Source organism: Schistocerca piceifrons, chromosome X (assembly GCF_021461385.2).
Source record: "Schistocerca piceifrons isolate TAMUIC-IGC-003096 chromosome X, iqSchPice1.1, whole genome shotgun sequence".
NCBI lineage: Eukaryota > Metazoa > Arthropoda > Insecta > Orthoptera > Acrididae > Schistocerca > Schistocerca piceifrons.
The window spans coordinates 717863852-717884105 of record NC_060149.1 but is presented as its reverse complement, the minus strand read 5'-3'; the positions used below and the strand labels follow the sequence as shown (position 1 = coordinate 717884105).

General features: G+C 42.7%; 1 pseudogene; it reads right to left on the bottom strand.

Annotated features, from left to right (window-relative positions):
* Positions 1-340: 340 nt before the first annotated feature.
* On the bottom strand, positions 341-458 carry LOC124723287 (annotated as a pseudogene).
* Positions 459-20254: the final 19796 nt, after the last annotated feature.

The window sequence follows — 20254 nt, the reverse complement described above, 5'->3', positions numbered from 1 at the left end:
TTTACCTCAAGCCCCCTCCCAGGTCATTTTCAAGTGCATCAGGCACTAGACTAAGAAATATATGAGGTACGGCTAAACATTGTGTTTGTTTCCTTAAGGCCATACTGTAGTACTTGTCTTAGCTGCATTAAAAGAAAAAGGACTCCGTCTTCAGGCCACGAGTGGCCTACCGGGACCATCCGACCGCCGCGACATCCTCAGTTGAGGATGCGGATAGGAGGGGCGTGGGGTCAGCACACCGCTCTCCCGGTCGTTATGATGGTATTCTTGACCGAAGCCGCTACTATTCGGTCGAGTAGCTCCTCAATTGGCATCACGAGGCTGAGTGCACCCCGAAAAATGGCAATAGCGCATGGCGGCCCGGATGGTCACCCATCCAAGTGCTGGCCACGCCCAACAGCGCCTAACTTTGGTGATCTCACGGGAACCGGTGTATCCACTGCGGCAAGGCCGTTGCCCTTAGCTGCATTAGGTTAAAGAAATTGTTCTATTTGTTTTCAGGGCAGAAATTCCTCCTACTTTAATTAACCACAGTGTGGCCATTGCACTTATCGAGTACATCACAATCATCAAATCATCAGTAGAAATGCTAAAGTAACAATAGGGATCAGTCATTAACGATACTAATGTCACATTTACAGCCAGACATACAGATTAGGATCACTAGTTTACTATCGGGTCACTCCATGCTACAAAAATTAAAAACACAGCCGGCACCATATAACGGTCCTGTGACCGTGTAGGTCTCGACTTGCGCCATAGGATGGTGGGGTTTCGGGCTCCGCTTAGTAACTCAGGTGTCCACAGCACGCAGAAGGCGGCTACACCGGTAGTGGGGGCTATGTGGAATGGACTGGGCGGTTTTTGAGGTTAGAGGGTCTCAGGAAATTTGCAGAAAGGGCTTCAGTCTCAAAGAGTGCGGGACGAACACAGAAAGAGGGTAAGCATAGCAACTATCAATATTATAGTTGTAAACTGTTCTAGTTGTACTGGGAAAGGGCCAGAGGTCCAGGCTCTAATAGAAAGCACTGAAGTTCAAATCGTTATAGGTACCGCAATTTTTACAAAGGACTTAAGGGTGTTGAGAACTGATAGATTAAATATAGTTGGCGGCGTCGTGTTTGTTGCTGTTACTAATAGTTTGTCTTGCAGCGAAATTGAAGTAGATAGTTCCTCTGAGTTAGCACGGGTAGGTGTTATACTTGACAACCGGAATAAAGTAATAAGTGATTCGTCTTACCGACCCTCCGTCTCAGGTGACTCAGTTTCTGAACAGTTCAAAGAAAACTTGTCTATCATCTCAAATAGGTAACCCAGCTATACAATTACAGTTGGTTGTAACTACAACCTGTCCTCGATATGCTGGTGAAAATACATGTTCAAAGCCGGTGGTAGGTATAAAACTTCATCAGAATTTGTGCTAAATGCTTCCTCTAAAAATTATTTTGAGCAATTAGTTCAGGAGCTCACTCGAAATATAAATGATTGCGAAGACATACTTGACCTCTTAGTAACAAATAACACTGAGGAGATATGGGGCATCATGACGGACACAGGGATTAGTGACCAAAAGGTCGTTGTAGGTAGACTGACCTCCGCAAAATCCAAATCCAGCAAAAGTAATCGCAAAATGTATCTATTCAAAAAATCAGATAAAAATTCACTTGACCCTTTTCTAAGGGACAGTCTGCACTCCTTCCCAACTAACTACATAAGTGTAGACCAGATGTGGGTTGAATTCAAAGAAATAGTTTCTGAGGCAATTGGGAGATTTGTGCCGAATAAACTAATAAGAGATGGTACTGATCCCCCACGGTACACAAAACAGGTCAGAGTACTGTTGTAGAAGCAAGAAAAAAGCATGCCAAATTTAAAGGAACACAAAATCTCCAAGACTGACGATATTTTACTGAAGCTCGAAACTTAGCACCGACCTCGATGCAAGATATTTTTAATAGTTTACACAACGAAACTCTGCTCCCAAATCTGATAGAAAATCCAAAGAGATTCTGGTAATACGTATACCAGCTACAAGACACAACAACGCCTTCACTGCTCGACACCAATTGTAATATTACCGATGACAGCGCCATTAAAGCGGAGTTATTAAATACAGCTAAAGAAGACGAAGTAAATGTTCCAGAACTCGAATTCAGAACAATTGTCAGTATGGATAACTTAGAATCAGATATCCTCGGTATAGCAAAACACCTTAAAGTGCTTAATAAAGAGGCAAGTCTTCCAGTCCCAGACAGCATAACAATGAGGTGCCTTTCAGAGTATGCCGATACAATAGCTCCATATTTAACAATAATGTATAACCGCTGGCTCGACGAAAGATCCGTATCAAAAGACTGGAGAGCTGCACATGTCCCACGAATACTCGAGAAGGTAAATAGAAGTAATCCGCTGAATTACAGACCCCAGATCACTGACATCGGTTTGCTGTAGGCTTTTGAAGTATATGCTGTGTCTGAACATTATGAATCACCTCAAAGGTAACGATCTTTTACAAATAGTCAGCACTGATTCAGAAGATATCGTTCTTGTGAAACACAACTAGTTCTTTATTCGCACGAAGTAATGAGTACTATTGACAGAGAGTATCTCAGAATGATTCCATATTTCTAGATTTCCAGAAGGCCTTTTACAGAGTTATTCACAAGCGGCTTCCAAACAAATTAGCGTATTGTCTCAGTTGTGCTGATGGATTCGTGATTTTCTGTCAGAAAGGTCACAGTACGTAGTAATCGACGGAAAACCATCGAGTAAAACAGAAGTGATATCCGGCGTTCCCCAAGAAAGTGTTATAGGCCCTCTGCTGTTCCTAGTTTACATAAACGATTTAGGAGACAATATGAGCAGCCCTATAAGATTGATTGCAGATGATGGTGTCATTTACTGTCTCGTAAATTCATCAGAAGATAGAACCAACCTCCAAAATGACTTACACAAGATATATGTATGGTGCGAAAAGTATCTGTTGTCTCTGAATACACATGACTACGAAAAGAAATCCGTTAAATTTAGGTTACACGGTAAATCATACAAAGATGAAGGCTGCCAATTCGTCTAAATACCTAGGAATTACAACTATGAGAAACTTAAATTGGAACGATCATGTAGACAGTGTTGAAGGGAAGGCAAACTAAAGAATGCGTTTTAGTGGGAGAACACTTAGAAGATGCAACAGGCGGCCAGCTCTTTTCACGAAATTTCGATCACCAACTTTCTCTTCTGAATGTGAAAATATTTTACTGTCGCTAACTTACATAGGAAGAAGTGACAATCGTAATACAATGAGGGAAATCGGAACTCTTAACGAAAGATTCAAGTCTTCATTTTTCCCATGCGCTATTTTAGAGTGGAACGGTACAGAAATAGTCTGAAGGAGGCTGGTATAACCCTCTGCGAGGCACTTAAGTGTGAATTGCAGGACAGTGATGTAGATGTAGATATAGATAACGCAAGACCATGTTTTGCCCTCGTTGTTGATACAGAGTGTGTTCGACAGTTGCCCTGGTCAGCACGTTCTTCAGACCTCTCATCTACTGGAAACATCTGGTCGTGGGTTGCCAAGAGACAGGCACAGCAACACTCTTCAGCCACTATGATTGATGAACTTTTTTCACTACAATGACTTGATCATTAGGAAATACAGCAGGTGGTAACTATACATATATTAATTTTGCCATTTTACAAAAGAACTCAATTACAAATTATAAAGGTAATGTATAAAATAGCATATACTGAAATGAATTTAGGAAATAAAGCAACAAGTAATGATATAACATGATAACAATCTAAAACCTGCAGCTCTTCTACGTCTAGTTTCAACTCTGTGAGGCCAGTGGCTGCCCCTTGCGTCGAGTCTTGCAAGTCCGTAAATGTTCACTACACCACCTGTACCAATATAGATTCCTGGCAGGACTCAGCCACCAAAGGGTCTTTCAGGTCCATCTAAATGTCTACAACTATTTTCTACAACTGCTACATACGAAAATAAATAACGGAAATTTTCGCCGTATGGTTTGCGGACTGTCCTGGGCTTCTGGAATATCTAAGTGATTGGTTGTCTCTTCAAGTTCCAGGACTGGATCGGCATCCTGGAGGATGTCTGCGGCTGTAAAACGTGATCGTCTCCCGACTGAGACTCAGAGGAAGCGGCTGCGGGTCGCGACCTTCGTCACATGTGATCTCTTATGTGTCTTATTATAACATCATATGGATCCATGACGCTGTCCTCTTCTTCCTGTGATAACATCTCTGATATTATTCTTCCCATCCTCTGTTGACTTCAATATAGCCTTGTACTTCTAAGATTTTGGTGATATCTATTCATTTCAGTTGAAGATATCCTAATTGATACTAGATGAATACATGGTACGACTTTATTCCAGTCTTCTACTAGTCCATCTCGTTCTTCCCCCTCTCTCTGTCCATCTCCACCACCTCCTCTCTGTGTCCACCTCCACCTCGCCCACTCTCTGTCTATCTTCTTCTGCCTCTCTCTCTGTCCATCTCTTCCTCCTACCTTTCTCTGTCAATCTGCTCCTCCCCCTTCTGCCCATCTTCTCCCCCTCCCTCCAATTCCATTTCGTCCTCCCCCTCTCTTTATCAGTCTTCTCCTCCCCCCTCTCTCCATCCATCTTCTCTCACCCCTCTCTCTGTGCATCTCCTCTTCCCCCTCTCCCCAATTAGCTCCTCCTCTTTCCTTCTTTCTGCCCATCTCCTCTCCTCTCCCTCTGTCCATCTCCTCTTCATACACGATACCACGCTCACCCCAATAGGAGGCTGGTGGTTCTTAAACCAACGGTATTTCTTAACAGATTGTAATTAATATGTGTACCAAATTTGAATGAAATAGTTCCAGAGGTTTAGGTTAAGCTTTTTACCCATGGCTTTTCCCTCCACACTCTCATGTCAAATACAGGGTGTACATAAAGTGCGGGAACACTTTCAATTATTTATTGTACAAGAACCAAACATTGTACTGATATCATACATATGTCATTTTGTAGAGAAACCCTGCAAGTTTTTTTCGTGTATACCGCCACTGCGTAGTTTGTTAATTTGCCGATAGTCAGCGCTAGTCGCAAACATGGCGAGTTCAGGAACGGAGCGAGCTTTCTGTGTTTGAGAGTTCGACAAAAGCCGGCCGGTGTGGCCGAGCGGTTCTAGGCGCTTCAGTCTGGAACCGCGCGACCGCTACGGTCGCATTTTCGAATCCTGCCTCGGGCATGGATGTGTGTGATGTCCTTAGGTTAGTTAGGTTTAAGTAGTTCTAAGTTCTAGGGAACTGATGACCTCAGCTGTTAAGTCCCATAGTGCTCAGAGCCATTTGAACCATTGAAGTTCGACAAAAACAAGTGTGCTACAGCTGTTCAACAGATGTTTAGAACCAAGTACGGTAAGAAACCGCCAACAAGGAAGGCCATTTACCACTGGCACAACAAATTCGTTACGACAGTTTGCTTGTGCCCAGCAAAGAGAAGCGTACTTCCCAGTGTGAGTGAAGTGAATGTGGAGCACGTACGAGAGACATTGATAAGGAGTCCAAAGAAATCGGGGAGGTGTGCATCCTGTGAACACGAAATGGCTACAATGACAGTGTGGGAAGTTCTGCTACATAAGCTGTCTATGAAACCATTCAAATTGGAGCCAGTGTAGAAGCTCACTGACGACGACAAAGACAAGCGTTTTGAGTTTTGTTCGTGCAGTTGCAGTAATTGAATTAGGATGGGGATGGCATTGTTGATCGCTTAATTTTTAGTGACGAAGCCACGTTTCACACTAAAAAGTGAACAGGGCCGGCCGAGGTGGCCGAGCGGTTCTAGGCGCTTCAGTCTGGAACCGAACGACCGCTACGGTCGCACGTTCGAATCCTGCCTCGGGCATGGATGTGTGTGCTGTCCTTAGGTTAGTTAGGTTTAAGTAGTTCTAAGTTATAGGGGACTGATGACCTCAGATGTTAATTCCCATAGTGCTCAGAGCCATTTGAACCATTTGGAAAGTGAACAGGCATTATTGTCGAATCTGGGGTACAAAGCATCCACACAAATGCATTGAATTTGAGCGTGATTCCCCAAAGGTAAATGTTTTTTGTGCCTTCTCACGTCGAAAACTGTGCGGGCCATTATTCTTCGCCAAGAGCGCTGTCACTGAATATTCCTACTTGGACATGTTGCAGCAATAGCTGATGCCTCAAATGCAATCGGACTTTCCGTTCGTCTTTCAGCAGGATGGGGCTCCACCCATTTTCATCGTGAAGTTCGTGGGTACCTGAACACAGAGCTGACGCATCGATGGATCGGCCGTGCTACAGAAGGGGACAGCTGTTTCATGAAATGGCCTCCCCGATCACCAGATCTCACTCCGCGTGACTTTTTTCTGTGAGGACACATTAAAGATCTGGTGTATGTACCGCCTCTACGTAGCAGAGCCCTGGGAAAGAATAAGGGAAGCAACTGCCACAGTCGATGATGCCATGCTGGGACGAGTATGGCAAGAATTCGATTACCGTGTTGACGTCTGCCGGATCACTCATGGTTCACATATCGAATGTTTGTAAAAAAAACTGTCAGAGTTTCTCTTCAAAATGCAGTATGTATGACATCTCTACAATGTTTAGTTCTTGTGCAATAAATAATTGAAAGTGTTCCCAGACTTTATGTACACCCTGTATATTTCACACACATATTTTACGGGTATTTGTTCACATGTTTCACGTCTATGTCTAGCGAATGTCGTCCTGTAGTTTCATTTTCACGCAGTTCAGTGTTATGACATCATATCTCGAGAACTATGCGCTTTCCAAACTTGTAATTGCGCAGGCACATCCAGTGGTATATGTGCCTGTTGTCTGCGAAATGTGCTGTGAATAGAGTTCAAATGGTTCAAATGGCTTCAAGCTCTACGGGACTTAACATCCTACGTCATCAGTCCCCTAGACTTAGAACTACTTAAACCTAACTAACCTAAGGACATCACACACATCCATGACCGAGGCAGGATTCGAACCTGCGACCGAAGCAGCAGCGCGGTCTCGGACTTGCGAATAGAGTCAGTAGTAAAGAAGTAATAAATTAAAACGTCATACATGATGTGATAGTTTCTCACACATCTCAGTGTTGATGACGTCATATCTCCTGGACTAATTGTAGTACAAAGATGAAATTTTTCTAGTACATTCAGTGCTATAGGTGAATATTGTCTGCAAAAATGTGTCACAAATACAGTTAATGGTAGGCATGTAACAAATTAAAACGTCATGCTTCATTCGACAGTTTTGCTGCATGAACAGAGAAAATCAATAAACAGCGAAAAGCAATAAACTTTTTTCTTTTCACCATTTAGTGGCGATAGTCAGTGAGAAAAAGTTTCGTAAACGTTTGAAATTATGCGTAAAGTTTGTTGCAAGCATCTATATGCTCTCATTCTCAAATACTGGACGACTGAAGTATGGGTATTCTCGCGTGATTGGTTACACTGCTTTTTCACACCCATCCCACCCCATGATAGATGGTTCTTACCCCCACACAGATGCCGACTCCTTGGGGCCTGAGGGGGCCTGAGCCCCCTCAAAAATTCGTTTGGGAAGGGGGGGTGGACCCCCCCCCCAATAATTTAAGAAAATTATTGGTTATATTATGCTTTGTAAAATCACAAAATTGTGTTGGAAATTTTTTTTTCCTTGTTTGACGATAGTTACCTTTTAGAATACATTCATAATGAGTTAAAACAAATAATTATTATGGTAGTAAGCAGGTTAACTGAAAACGAGTGGTGTGAATCATGACAGTGTTACTGTGCTGCGGGCACACTTAGAATTTGTCCCGGTGCGCGAACCCTGGGGTAAAGTCCGGCACCGGCAGGCCAGTGCTGCAGCCGCGGCGACATCCAAAGGACTGGAGCGAAAGCTCCTGGAACCCTCCACCTCGCGTCGCCTTGATACTTCAAGATATTAGGACACCGCTCCTATATAAAGCCCACCCTGCTGTCGCAGTAATTCAGTGTGGATAGTTTCGTTCAGTGCATGCTGCAGACATGTTTAGTGTTACGACTTTAGTGTCTAGTGGACTACTTTTTATGACTATATTTTGTTAGTTTACTTTATTCTCTTAGTGTATTGTGAATTAAGTTTGCAATGGACAAATTCGTTACCAAAAATGCGCGCTTGGAAGTTGATGATACTGCAAGTCAACCTCCAACAATTATTGTGTCGTCAATTGCTTCGTCGTCTTCAGGCGACAACCGTTCACAGCCGAAACCCGGACAATCCGGATAGGGAAGATCATTTCAGAAGTCTTGGTTGATCAAATATACATGGCTAGAATATGAAGCATCTACCAAAAAAGTTTTTTGCAAAACCTGCAATGAGGCTGACTCTAAAAATCTATTACAATTTTCTTCGCCGGCTTTGTGGCCGAGCGGTTCTAGGCGCTTCAGCCTGGAACCGCGCGACCGCTACGGTCGCAGGTTCGAATCCTGCCTCGGGCATGGATGTGTGTGATGTCTTTAGGTTAATTAGGTTTAAGTAGTTCTAAGTTCTAGGCGACTGATGACCTCAGATGTTAAGTCCCATAGTGCTCAGAGCCATTTGAACCATTTTCTTCAAAAAAAGAAGATGCATTTACTTCCATAGGGTTTTCTAACTGGAAAACGGGTTTGGAAAAATTCCGTCCTCATGAAAATACGTTTACGCATAAAGAAGTTGTTCTGAAACTAAATTCTACCACTAACTGCAATGTGGCCTCTGAATTGAATGAAAAGTTGGATAGTGATATGAAGAAAGGCCATTTAGCTCTTGAGACTATTTTTACTAACTTGCAATTTCTATGCCGACAAGGACTAGCAATTAGAGGGCACGAAGATGTAAACTCAAATTTTTCTCAATTGTTGGAACTCCAAAAGAATGACATACCTGAGTTTAAAGATTGGTTGGGCGTTCGGGGTATGAGTGGACGTCCCACGATATTCAAAACGAGGTCATTGATCTACTAGGAAAGTCTGTGTCGGGAAAGGTATTGGCTTCAATCAAGAAGACTGAATATTTTTCTATCATGGTTGACGAAACAAGTGATTCTTCGATTCACGAACAAGTGTCATTTTGTATTCGTACTGTGGATGACTCCTTAATCATCAATAAAGACTTTATTCTCTTATATGAGGCCCACAACACTGAATCATAAACGCTGTTTAGTATTTTAAAGACGTTTTTGCTCGTCTTGATTTGTCAATGGATAACTTAAGAGGACAGTGCTATGATGGTGTCTCGAATATGAGAAGTAAGTTCAAAGGACTAAAAAAGCTAGTTTTGGACATAAAACCAAAAGCATATTATGTGCACTGCACAGCTCAAAATTTAGACTTGGCTGTTGTAGGCAGTCTCCGCCATCTTATGTCTATGAGGGATATTATGGCTTTAGCCAAGGAATTAATAAACATCGTAAGGGGTTTCCAACAAAAGGATGGGACTTTTCAGAAGCATATGCCGTGAGAGCACCAACGACCGGGCTGGTCTACGACCGCTTTGCCTGACTCGATGGACTATGCAAGCTTCTAGTATCTTGAGAATATTGAAAAACTTTGAAGAACTTTTAGAGCTTTTTGAAACATTTTCTACAGAGGACAAAATAGAGGCACGTTACAAAGTCCACGACTTACTTCTTTTTTTTTTGTCTTTATTGCCATGCAATGAACCCAGTAGAGGATGTCAATGAAAAATTCAATGCCCTCATCTAAGCGTTGCTGATCTGGAAAAAATATATGAGGGCTTGCTTTGTATATTGGATGGAAGGCGTGATAGTTTTGAACACTTTTGGGAATTGTGTTTAAAAGAAAAACCTTCACAAGTCGATGATCCTTCGCTTTTTCGGAATCGAAGTATGCCAAAGAAGTATGAAAACAATGAAGCCAGCTCATTGCACACTTTCAAAGCTCCAAAGAAATACCACAAAGCTATTTACATTGAAGTTTGTGAAACGGTGAAGTCTTGCATTACGGTGCGGTTTGCTTCAACTGGACTCACGCAGGTCATTGCAGTTGAACAGGAGTGCTTGCTTTTAGTAAACAGAGGTGAAACAAATTTGGAAAAATCAACTGAGTTTTTCAAAAATTACCTAGACATTGAGAGACTGCGCTTACACTTTGAATATGTTAGCCGATATGGCTAATAAAAAACAGCTGGTCTTAAAAACATGCGTGATGTAAGAAAGTACACTAGACAAGAGCCTGCAATTAGAGAAATGTTATGTGAAGTAGTGAAGTGCATTAAGCTTTTCCAAGTAGTTCCAATCACGACAGCAACAGCAGAACGGTCATTTAGCGCCCTTAGACGTCTGAAGTCATATCTCTGATCAACAATGGGACAGAAGCGATTGAACAACTTGGCTGTTCTTCATGCCCGCCGAGATGTTTCGGATGAACTGGAAATCCGACCAGTCATCAACGACTTCATATTCAGTAATCCAGTCAGACATCTGCACCTTTCTAAAGACACTCTAGCCCTAATAACGGCACTTAGAGAGATATTAAAAATCTTTGTAAAATAGAGAATTAAATACATACATAATGTTAAATTTTCAGTTTCTAAATATTAGTACTAGTTTAGTACTGCTTACTATATTACTATAATACTGTGTTAGTTATTTTCAAATACTTAAATATTTTTAGGGTGTAAGTCCCAATTAAAACCCGCTATTTACATACTTTTTGACTGAAAGTATTAGGCATACTGTATTAACTTTATTAACTGTATTAAAGCATTAACTTTGAGATATTGTTTATATTTAATGAACCATGAGCCTTATTCAGAGTAAGCTTAATTAGCTATTTCACTCATTAATCAAAGTGTTGTTCTGTGCAACAGCAATATTTTATGTTTTATTCTTTTAATGATACCATACGTGTTTATGTTTTGATTCTTTTTCAAAGCCAAAAAATGTGTCAGGCTTGTCAAGTTTCCCGGAGTGTCGAGTTACCGAAAGTCCAGTTTTCGGGGTTCTAATGTTGATCATGTGACTCAAAATGCTTAAAAAACTTTAAAACTCACTATTTTTCATCTAAAATTTAGAAAATTTTTCCGGGGCAAGACGCCCAGTACTGGCCCCTCCAAATTTTTTTATAAGTCGGCGCCCCTGTACCCCCACAGTGATTCTTTGCAGAGAGTGGATGATACGTGTACAAAGTTTGGTTGAAATTGGTCCAGTGGTTTCAAAAAAATGGTTCAAATGGCTCTGAGCACTATGGGACTTAACTTCTGTGGTCATCAGTCCCCTAGAACTTAGAACTACTTAAACCTAACTAACCTAAGGACATCACACACATCCATGCCCCAGGCAGGATTCGAACCTGCGACCATAGCAGTCCCGCGGTTCCGGACTGCGCGCCTAGAACCACTAGACCACCGCGGCCGGCTCCAGTGGTTTAGGACGAGATGTGGAAAGTAAGTAAATACATTCATACGTACATCCACTTTCATAACTTGTGTGGATTTTGTCAGCTTCACTCCATAGCTCTGAATTTATCACTGTTTCTTCCATGGTAGTATTAGGTGTTTATGCCGTGTTATTCACATTGTAGTTCGGATACTGCAGCACAAAATAATATGAATTTCACTGACTAAAATCGTGAAGTGTTGTAGTCTTCTTTTGAAAAACTTTTTATTTGCCAAGACCTCAAGGGAGAACACCTAGGATAACTAGTTTGGAACAGTTAAATCGCCATCTTCACATCACGTAACAGAAAGCAGTGTCTACATCAGTTATTAAAGCAATATGCTTTGTCGCAATCATGTGTACAGTTCTAAACTAGAGAAGTGTAGCTACAATATTCACTGTTAGGGTTTTCATACTGACCCTGTTGGATAATGTGTTTTTGGCATATGGCAGGCTCAGATTGTTGGTAAAGTAGTTCAGTAAAATTGGTTAGTGATTGATAGTAGGGTCACACATGTAATATAATGAGTAACTACAGTTTTTGTATGACCCCATTAGAAGTGATGTTAGCGTGGATGGGTATCTCAGTTGATTGCACTACATGTATTCTAAAACGTCTGGTTTGGCTGTTGCTTTGTTTTTATGCTTTTTGTTTGTAGTGGTATTCACTCTTATAATGTTTCAACATTACATGTCTATGTATAGTTTTCTCATATTGTAGTTCTCACCAAATAGTTGGTTTGTTGTTATTATGTGACATTATAATATTACTGGATACTTTAATAGTATCATATGATTATTATATTACACAATATTATGTCAAGTATGCATTTCCTCATTTGGCTACACTATTTGTACCCTTGACCTCTGATATGGATTTGATGTGCGAGTTATTTTGCTGCTGCTAGCCTGAATGATTTGTGGTAGTTGGATTTCCTCGTTTAATTGTTCAACATTACATGTCCACATATATTTTCATATGTTGTAATTCTTACCAACTGGTCATTTTTTTTATCAAGTGAGATTAAAATATCATGTGACATTACAATAGCATCATGTGACTGTTATATTACATAGCATTGCACATGGCTGTGTATATTTCCGTATGTGGTAGTTTTCACCAAATGGCTGGTTTGTTTTATCATGTAATATTATAATATCACATGACATGACAATAGTATCATGTGACTATTACATTACATAATATTGTATGGAATTAAAAAATCATATACAACTGTATCTTCTTGTATTGTATTTTTTTCACTGTATTTTGAGTGCATGTATATCTCTCTGTGACTGTACTATAGTGTACACATATTTTGTAACTTGTTCTTTCGCTTATGAACTTTTTGACTCTGGCTCGTAGCTTCTTTAATCAACTCTTGTGTGTTAGCCTACTGGGCCCTGTTATGCCTGAGCAACAGTGTTGTGCACTTATTTCTCTGTGCACTTACTGCTCTTTCACATTTTCAGCGTTATTTTGTGCTTGGTTAAGCCTGGTATCCCAGCGTTGAAGCTGGCGATGTGGCCCAGCGGTTCTAGGCGCTACAGTCTGGAACCGTGCGACCGCTACGGTCGCAGGTTCGAATGCTGCCTCGGACATGGATGTGTGTGATGTCCTTAGGTTAGTTATGTTTAAGTAGTTCTAAGTTCTAGGGGCCTGATGACCGCAGATGTTAAGTCCCATAGTGCTCAGAGCCATTTGAACCAACCAGCGTTGAATAACAGTTTTTTTGCGCTTTCAAGACAGCAGTGGCGTATACTTTCCTAGTTAAACAGCATGTATACTATGTGAAGTTGTCACAATAAATATTTTTCGTAAGAAAACTTAATTTTTCCGACGAATTATTCTGATGAAAGTGTAATGTATATTGAGATTCATAGTTTACACTTTGTTTTAATTTTTGCGCTAGAGATGTGAAGGTGGTCCACGATCGAAACTGTTGTGAATAAATTTATTGTATGACAGCACAGTGTGTATCGTACATTTCTCCAAGTATCGATGTTGAGCTGTGTCTACGTCAGTAGCTGTGGGGTCAGTGCGGCAGATCCCGGTCGGATCGGAGATTTTCTCCGCTCGGTAATGGGTGTTGCGACGTCTTCACCATCGATTCATTATCACTAACACACACGTCGTCTAAATGGCCCGCATAAAAAGACTTACACCTGGTGGTGGGGCTGCCACATGACAGAGAGAGAGACAGACAGACAGCTCGAGCTGGATAGCTTCTTCTGATACTGTCAACAGACAAGGGGGCTTCTTATGTTACCTCATTACATCACTAGCTCATGCGATCAAAAAGTAGTAGGACTGATCTTCCGTAGGCCAGGAAAAGGCACAGAGGGGAGGCCGGCCGGCTGATCGTGATGGAGGGACCTTCACGAGCAGAACGTGACCCTCCACAGTTGCGTGCGAGCCTGTGCAGGGTGAGTACCCGTTCGTTTATCGTGAACCACTCTGTAGTAGTGTCATCGCCGCGCGGGATTAGCCGAGCGGTCTGGGGCGCTGCAGTCATAGACTGTGCGACTGGTCCCGGCGGAGGTTCGAGTCCTCCCTCGGGCATGGGTGTGTGTGTTTGTCCTTGGGATAATTTAGGTTAAGTGGTGTGTAAGCTTAGGGACTGATGACCTTAACAGTTAAGTCCCATAAGATTAAAAAAAAAAAAAAAAAAGTAGTGTCATCACGCGCAGCATGCTACGGAATCTCGAGCAGCGCTACGCCTCGAAGTTTTGTTTCAAACTTGTAAAAACAGGTGCGTTAACCTTCGATATGCTCAAGCAGGCGTACGAAGATGTTGCCACGAGCCGCTGAATGGCACAAGTTTTTCGGGGAGTGGAGAGAGCTCGTCACAGATGACCATCATGCTGGTCGTCCGTTAACATCAAGGGTCGACGAAAATGTGACAAAGTGAAACAACTTCTGGACTCAGATCGTCGGTTGCCGATTCGTCTACATGGTGAGCAGTTAAGCCTTTTTAACAGAACCATTCACACCACCATGAAAGAAGATTTGGCGATGAGAAAAATTTGTGCGAAGTATATGCCAAGATTCTTGATTGATGAATAAAAAGCGAATCGTGTGCAAATTTCAACAGAAATTATGTACTGTATTCGAGAAAAGCCACATTTTCCCCCGTAACGTGTTTATCGTAGACGAAACCTGGTGGTTCCAGTACTATCCGGAGACGAAACGCTTAAGTTCGGAATCGCACACGAACACGTCTCCTCGTCCAAAGCAGGCGCAGATGAGCAAGCCCAGGGCGAAAACCACGCTTCTGATCTTTTCTGATCATCGTGCCGTTATCCACAAGGAGTTTGTACCCTCTGGGCAAACTGTGAATGCACAGTTTTACGCGGAAGTGCTCAAGAGGTTGCAGAAACGAGTCAGTCACGTGTGACCGGACATCGTCCGTTCCTGCAAACTCCACCGCAACAATGAGCCGTGCCACACCACATTGTTGGTGCGGGGGCGGCTGGCTCAGTGCGGCGTTGCCGCGTTGTCTCACCTCGCCTACAGCCCAGACCTGTCTCCGATGAATTTCTTTTTCTTCCCTCGCCTGAAACGGGACATAAAGGGGCAACGTTTCGACTCCATCGCAGACGTTCAAGCGGCTGTAACGAAAACTCTTGGCTTCATTCCGGCCAGCGATTTCCAGAAAGCGTTCGCGGATTGGCATACACATTATACTCGGTGTGTCGAAGCACAAGGATCCTATTTCGAAGGCTATTTGTACCGATATGTGCAGTAAATTATTTGTAATAAAATCAGTCATACTGCTTTTTGACCCCGTCCTGTACGATATATCTGTTATACCCCAGAATTAATGATGTATAGTGTGTAAATATTGTAACTAAATTTTTTGAGTTTGAAACATGATTGTAACAAATCATCCCGCTTTAATAACCGATGTAGACATTGTTTTCTTTTACGTGATCTGAAAATGGCCACCTAACTGGTCGAAACTAGTCATCGTTGCATCCTTCCTTGCAATCTTGGCAAATAAAAAGTTTTCCAAAAGGAGACTACAACATTACTCTTGAAGATCGCCTTCTATGAACAGGTAATTATACATCACAAATGTTTGCGGTGCGCTTTTCAATTCTTTTTTAAGCAACCGGGATCGGGCCATGCCCTGTTAAAAAGTGTATCATTCCCAAACTGTAGTTGATGTGCTTCAGTTTCAATCTATCCCTGAAGTTCGGAAATATAGAATGAAAACTTCGCACCGTATCCAATGAGTCCGATTCACACTGCCATTCCTGTTTCTTCTAGTTCCGCAGTTCTGCCATAGAGCTGAAGCAGCATGACATAACAAGCCTGTATCTGTTATCCAAGCCGAGTTGAATTAGGTGCCCAGCCGGCTTAGAGCCATTGTTGCTCGCAGAGGTGACAGCACTGTGTACAAAATTCACCCTGTATATACCCCCAAATCACGTAAAAATTTAATTATGTACTCCTCCTGCTACTAGGGCGTGCTGGAAAGTAATGCCTCCGAAATTTTTGTTCTGTTCTCAGTATCGATTGAGCCGTTACATGTCATACATATTACTCGATCGACTTTCCCGCTTCAAGTTGCAGCCCTCTGCCGCTAGAGGGCACCAAACTGTTACGTTGAACATGATGGTGTGTAACATTGAGAGGTGGCATGAGCCCCCTCTCATATTTCTATCTTACGATTCTCCTCTCTAATTGCATGCGGTGGAAAGTTGCTACTCCTTCACACGCGGACTTCCCACGCAGCATCTATCGTCACCCAGGTGGTCCGGTGACAGGCGGGCTCCACTGATCTCGAGAGGGTTAAGCCGACATGTGTGAGGCAGTCGAGTGAATGCTTTCCAGATGCCGACATTGTCAAGAGACACGCCCGCCGTGGCCTGAAGTAGCGGCTGGGCTAGAGGTTCCGTTACTTCGCAGAAACTTAGCGAAAACACTTTCTGGCGGGCTACCAGCGAGGCGTGGGAATGACTTGTGTATCCAGGCAGTTGTGGCGGGAAAATTCCCGCGCTTTCTGCAAAATAGTAACTGTGATTGGCTTGCTCAGGGCATAGCTCCGTGACGTAGCAAAATCAGCGCAGAAATTGGCGCCAAGAATCTCCATTGGTGGAATGGTAGTGTTCCGGCAATGGGGTGGAATTTTCCGCCGGTTTTCGAGTTGCTGATTGGAACGTTTAACCACGGCCACTGTCGTGGGGGCGGGAATGTTCTGTGTTCGGCCTGTACGGGTGCTCTTGTGGGTAGTGGACTCTCGCCTTTCGGTCGAGGACGTCGAAGCAACCAGCCATCGCCTATGGTACGCCAGATCGTGTTCTGGCAGTTAAGAAGACAGTTTGGTAATGTATGTCCGCAGCACCGGCAGATAGGGATTTTCCTAGGTGATAATCAGAGCTCAGCAGAGCGCGCCTGTTTGTCTTTTTCTAACTTTGTTCTGTCTTGAGTACCAGCAATTAATGTTGGGTTAGTTGTGTGTCTCTCTTATGATTTGAGTAGCAAGGAATTGGCTCCACATACCACTTCGTCTTAAACCTCACAATCTAGTTTAGGGACAACTTCACCTTTACAGTGTTTGTATGAGTATCCAATTTGAGCCAATTTGATGTATTGTAAATGTGTCATGTGTTTTGGTTTAGTATTTTGTGTTTAGTCTTAATAAATCATATTGTTATTTTGGACAGAACTTTCATTCTGTTAATCGGTAGAGCAAACCTATCATTCTTCACTATGTTAATGAAACCTTCGTTTATTTAACTTATTTATCAAATTAAATTATTGCAGGTGCCAAACTCTTTTCTACTCCACTTGCAGGGTTGATTACAGTCAGTTCGCGTATATTTTTTAATCCTTGTGCAACAGCCAAAGGCGGAGTTAGAATAGGGGGGGGGTTTAGAGCATCATTTACGTATGTAGATTCTAGAATTTAGTGTTAAATACACTGCTAGCCCCGGCACCTCGCATAAAATGGCGACCCAGCCAGGATCTTTCCTGTGAATCGCTGATAAGCAAGTATTATTAGTAGTAGGGACACTCAGAATTTTTTTTGCTTAGTTTTTTTTTGATTAATACCCAAGTTTTTTTTTCTGGTAGTTCCGCATTTAGTTTTTAAGTAGCGGCGCATGATTACAGTTTTTGTTTTCAGTGTATATATTTTTTTTGTTCATTGTTTTTTGTGTTTCGTTGATGTGGTGTCCGTACCACATCGCACTTTGTCGGATTTGTGTGCGGTTTCTGTACCACATCAAATTGTGCTTGTAATTACAGCGTTGGAACAGCGTTGTTGAAATTTTATGTCTATGTGTAAAAATATGTGGAGTAGATTAATTTTAGTGTGTATTTTAGATAAATTTGTTTTTCATGAATGATAACTAGAAGTAAGGCACGACTATTATCGAGCGAAGCTAAAACAAAAGAGGATAGCATAATGGATAAGGGGCAGTTTACTGATGGGAATAGGTTCGGAGATGAGATGGGCACATTTTTAGCAGGACAGGACGCCAGGGTCATTGATGAGGAAGGTGATTTGGACGTGATCTCAGAGCAGCGCTGCGGCCGTGATTATGATAGTGAAGTAGAGGATGAAACAGAGACAGGCACAAAGGTCGAGACGGTAGCAGAAGTTTATAATCAAACGAACGAGAGCAGACAGCGGCTAGCTCGGCCACGTCAGAGCTCTAGCGCCCAGGTGTCCAGAGTTACATCTCCCACGTTTGAAGAGGATCAAAAAGATGACGTAAACCCAATACTGAGCTTCCTACGATCAATGAAAGAAGAAGATGAGAAACAGCGTAAGAAGGACACTCAGACTATAATTTCGCATATAGGGGAAATTCGTGGGGAATTACTAACAATAAAGAAAGAATGTGGAGAAGCAAAACAAATGTCAATGGCTGCACAAAAAGTAGCAGGCCTGGCCAAAACGGCAGCAATAGGGGCAATGAAAGTCGCGGAAGCAACTTCTAAACTCGCAGGGCGCTTGCGACGTACAACACAATCCCACTCAAAATCCCTAGCATTCTTAAAAACTCAAGGTAATATCGCGGTTGCGAACACCACGAAACGAATGGAAGAAGTAGAGAGTCGGATAGCAAAACTAGAGCAAAACGGGCACACGAGCACTGCGCGTTTGGATACCAGTGACGGAATACACAGAATTGTGTCTCCGAGGAAAAGCCCGCCGTGCTCTACCCCAATGACCGAGTGCGGAACTAACAATGCACACGCAGAAACAGCGAGTAATAGCTCCAATAATTATAGCCCACTTAGGAGAGTAAATTCTGAGTGGCACTTCCACTGTGATACAGAGGTAGCACATCAGAGTTATCAGCAAGATAGAACAGGACACTCAGCAGACATGCAAGTATCGGAAACGAGTGACAACACCAGTGCGAGGATCAGACAGGATTTTGATCATAATCACTTCCTGTCGATACTAAAATTCCAGAAGTTCAAAGAAAATGGAGGGTCGACGCATCCGAAGAGCTGGGTGATGCAGTTTACAAATTCATTACCGGCATCATGGCCAACCCAGGCAAAATTAGAATTCATGTGTGGACACATCGAAGGCCAAGCCGCGGAAAAGATGCGGGGTGTGGCAGTGACGTGTCGGACTTGTCAGGAATTTGTTGGTGCATTCCTGCGGACCTACTGGTCAAAGGAAACGCAAGACAGGATTAAAGAGGAAATAATATTTTGTCCTGAACTGGAAGTGTCCGGGCATAGGAGCGCAACCAAATTTCTTGATGATTTACTCAAGAAGAATCAATTTTTAGATAGTCCATATAGCAACGGAGAAATCATTAAATTTTGCTTTTCCAAATTGCCAGTTAGGTACCAACAGACACTTGTCGGCAAGTGTGGATCTGACATAGAAGCATTCAAGAGTCTATTGCGCGAACTCGAAGTAGTCTTTGATAAACAAGACGCAAAGGACAGGAAGAAGGGGCAAAGTAACAAATACCACGGGCCAGGAAGGGAAGACGACAACAGATCGCATAATCGCACTGGTCAGTTAGGAAACCAGGGTTACGGAAGGCAAGGTTACGCTATTCAAGGTTATGGAAACCAAAGACACGGAAACCAGAACGTCAGGGAGCAGGGTCAATCTAGACAAGGAATCTGGGATAGGAGGAATAACGAACTGCAAAGCGACCGTAATTGGAGAGAGCGAAACCAAGGACAACAGTGGAACCAGGAGATTGAAACTAGACCCGCAAATCCTAATGCACGTCAGAGGAGGGGGAGCTTAACAAGGGATTGACGCCAGACTAGTGCGAACACAGGCCGCCGGAATTTCGCACTTAATCTCGGACCTGGCCAACTACGGATGATACATTACGAAGATTTATCAGAAATCCTGCCCGAGGAACATAAAGCAACTCCTCGACAAGATCGGCAGCCTCTTATCACAGTAGCAATAGCTGAAAAGAGTATGAATGCGATAATAGATAGTGGAAGCTACATAACAGCAATATCTGAGGCAGCATAAGAGGTGCTCTCAGGAGATAGAATGGCCTGTTCTATCGATTAAGAAAACCAAAATAAAAGGGGCATTAGCGGGTAAATGTACGGAGGTCACCCAACAAACAAGACTGGAATTCTCCTGCCAAGGACACAAAATAGAGTCTAACTTCTGGATCGTGCCAAATCTGGCGATAGACATGATAATAGGAACGGACTTCCTAAATGAACATGAAGCAATAGTTGATCTAGGACGAGGTGAAGTGGTTTTGAGGAAAGGGAATCCCGTCCACATTAAGTTCGACGACCAGCTGATCCCAGCTCAACTACCGTCTAACTGTGTTCAGATGAACTATGCGTGTCA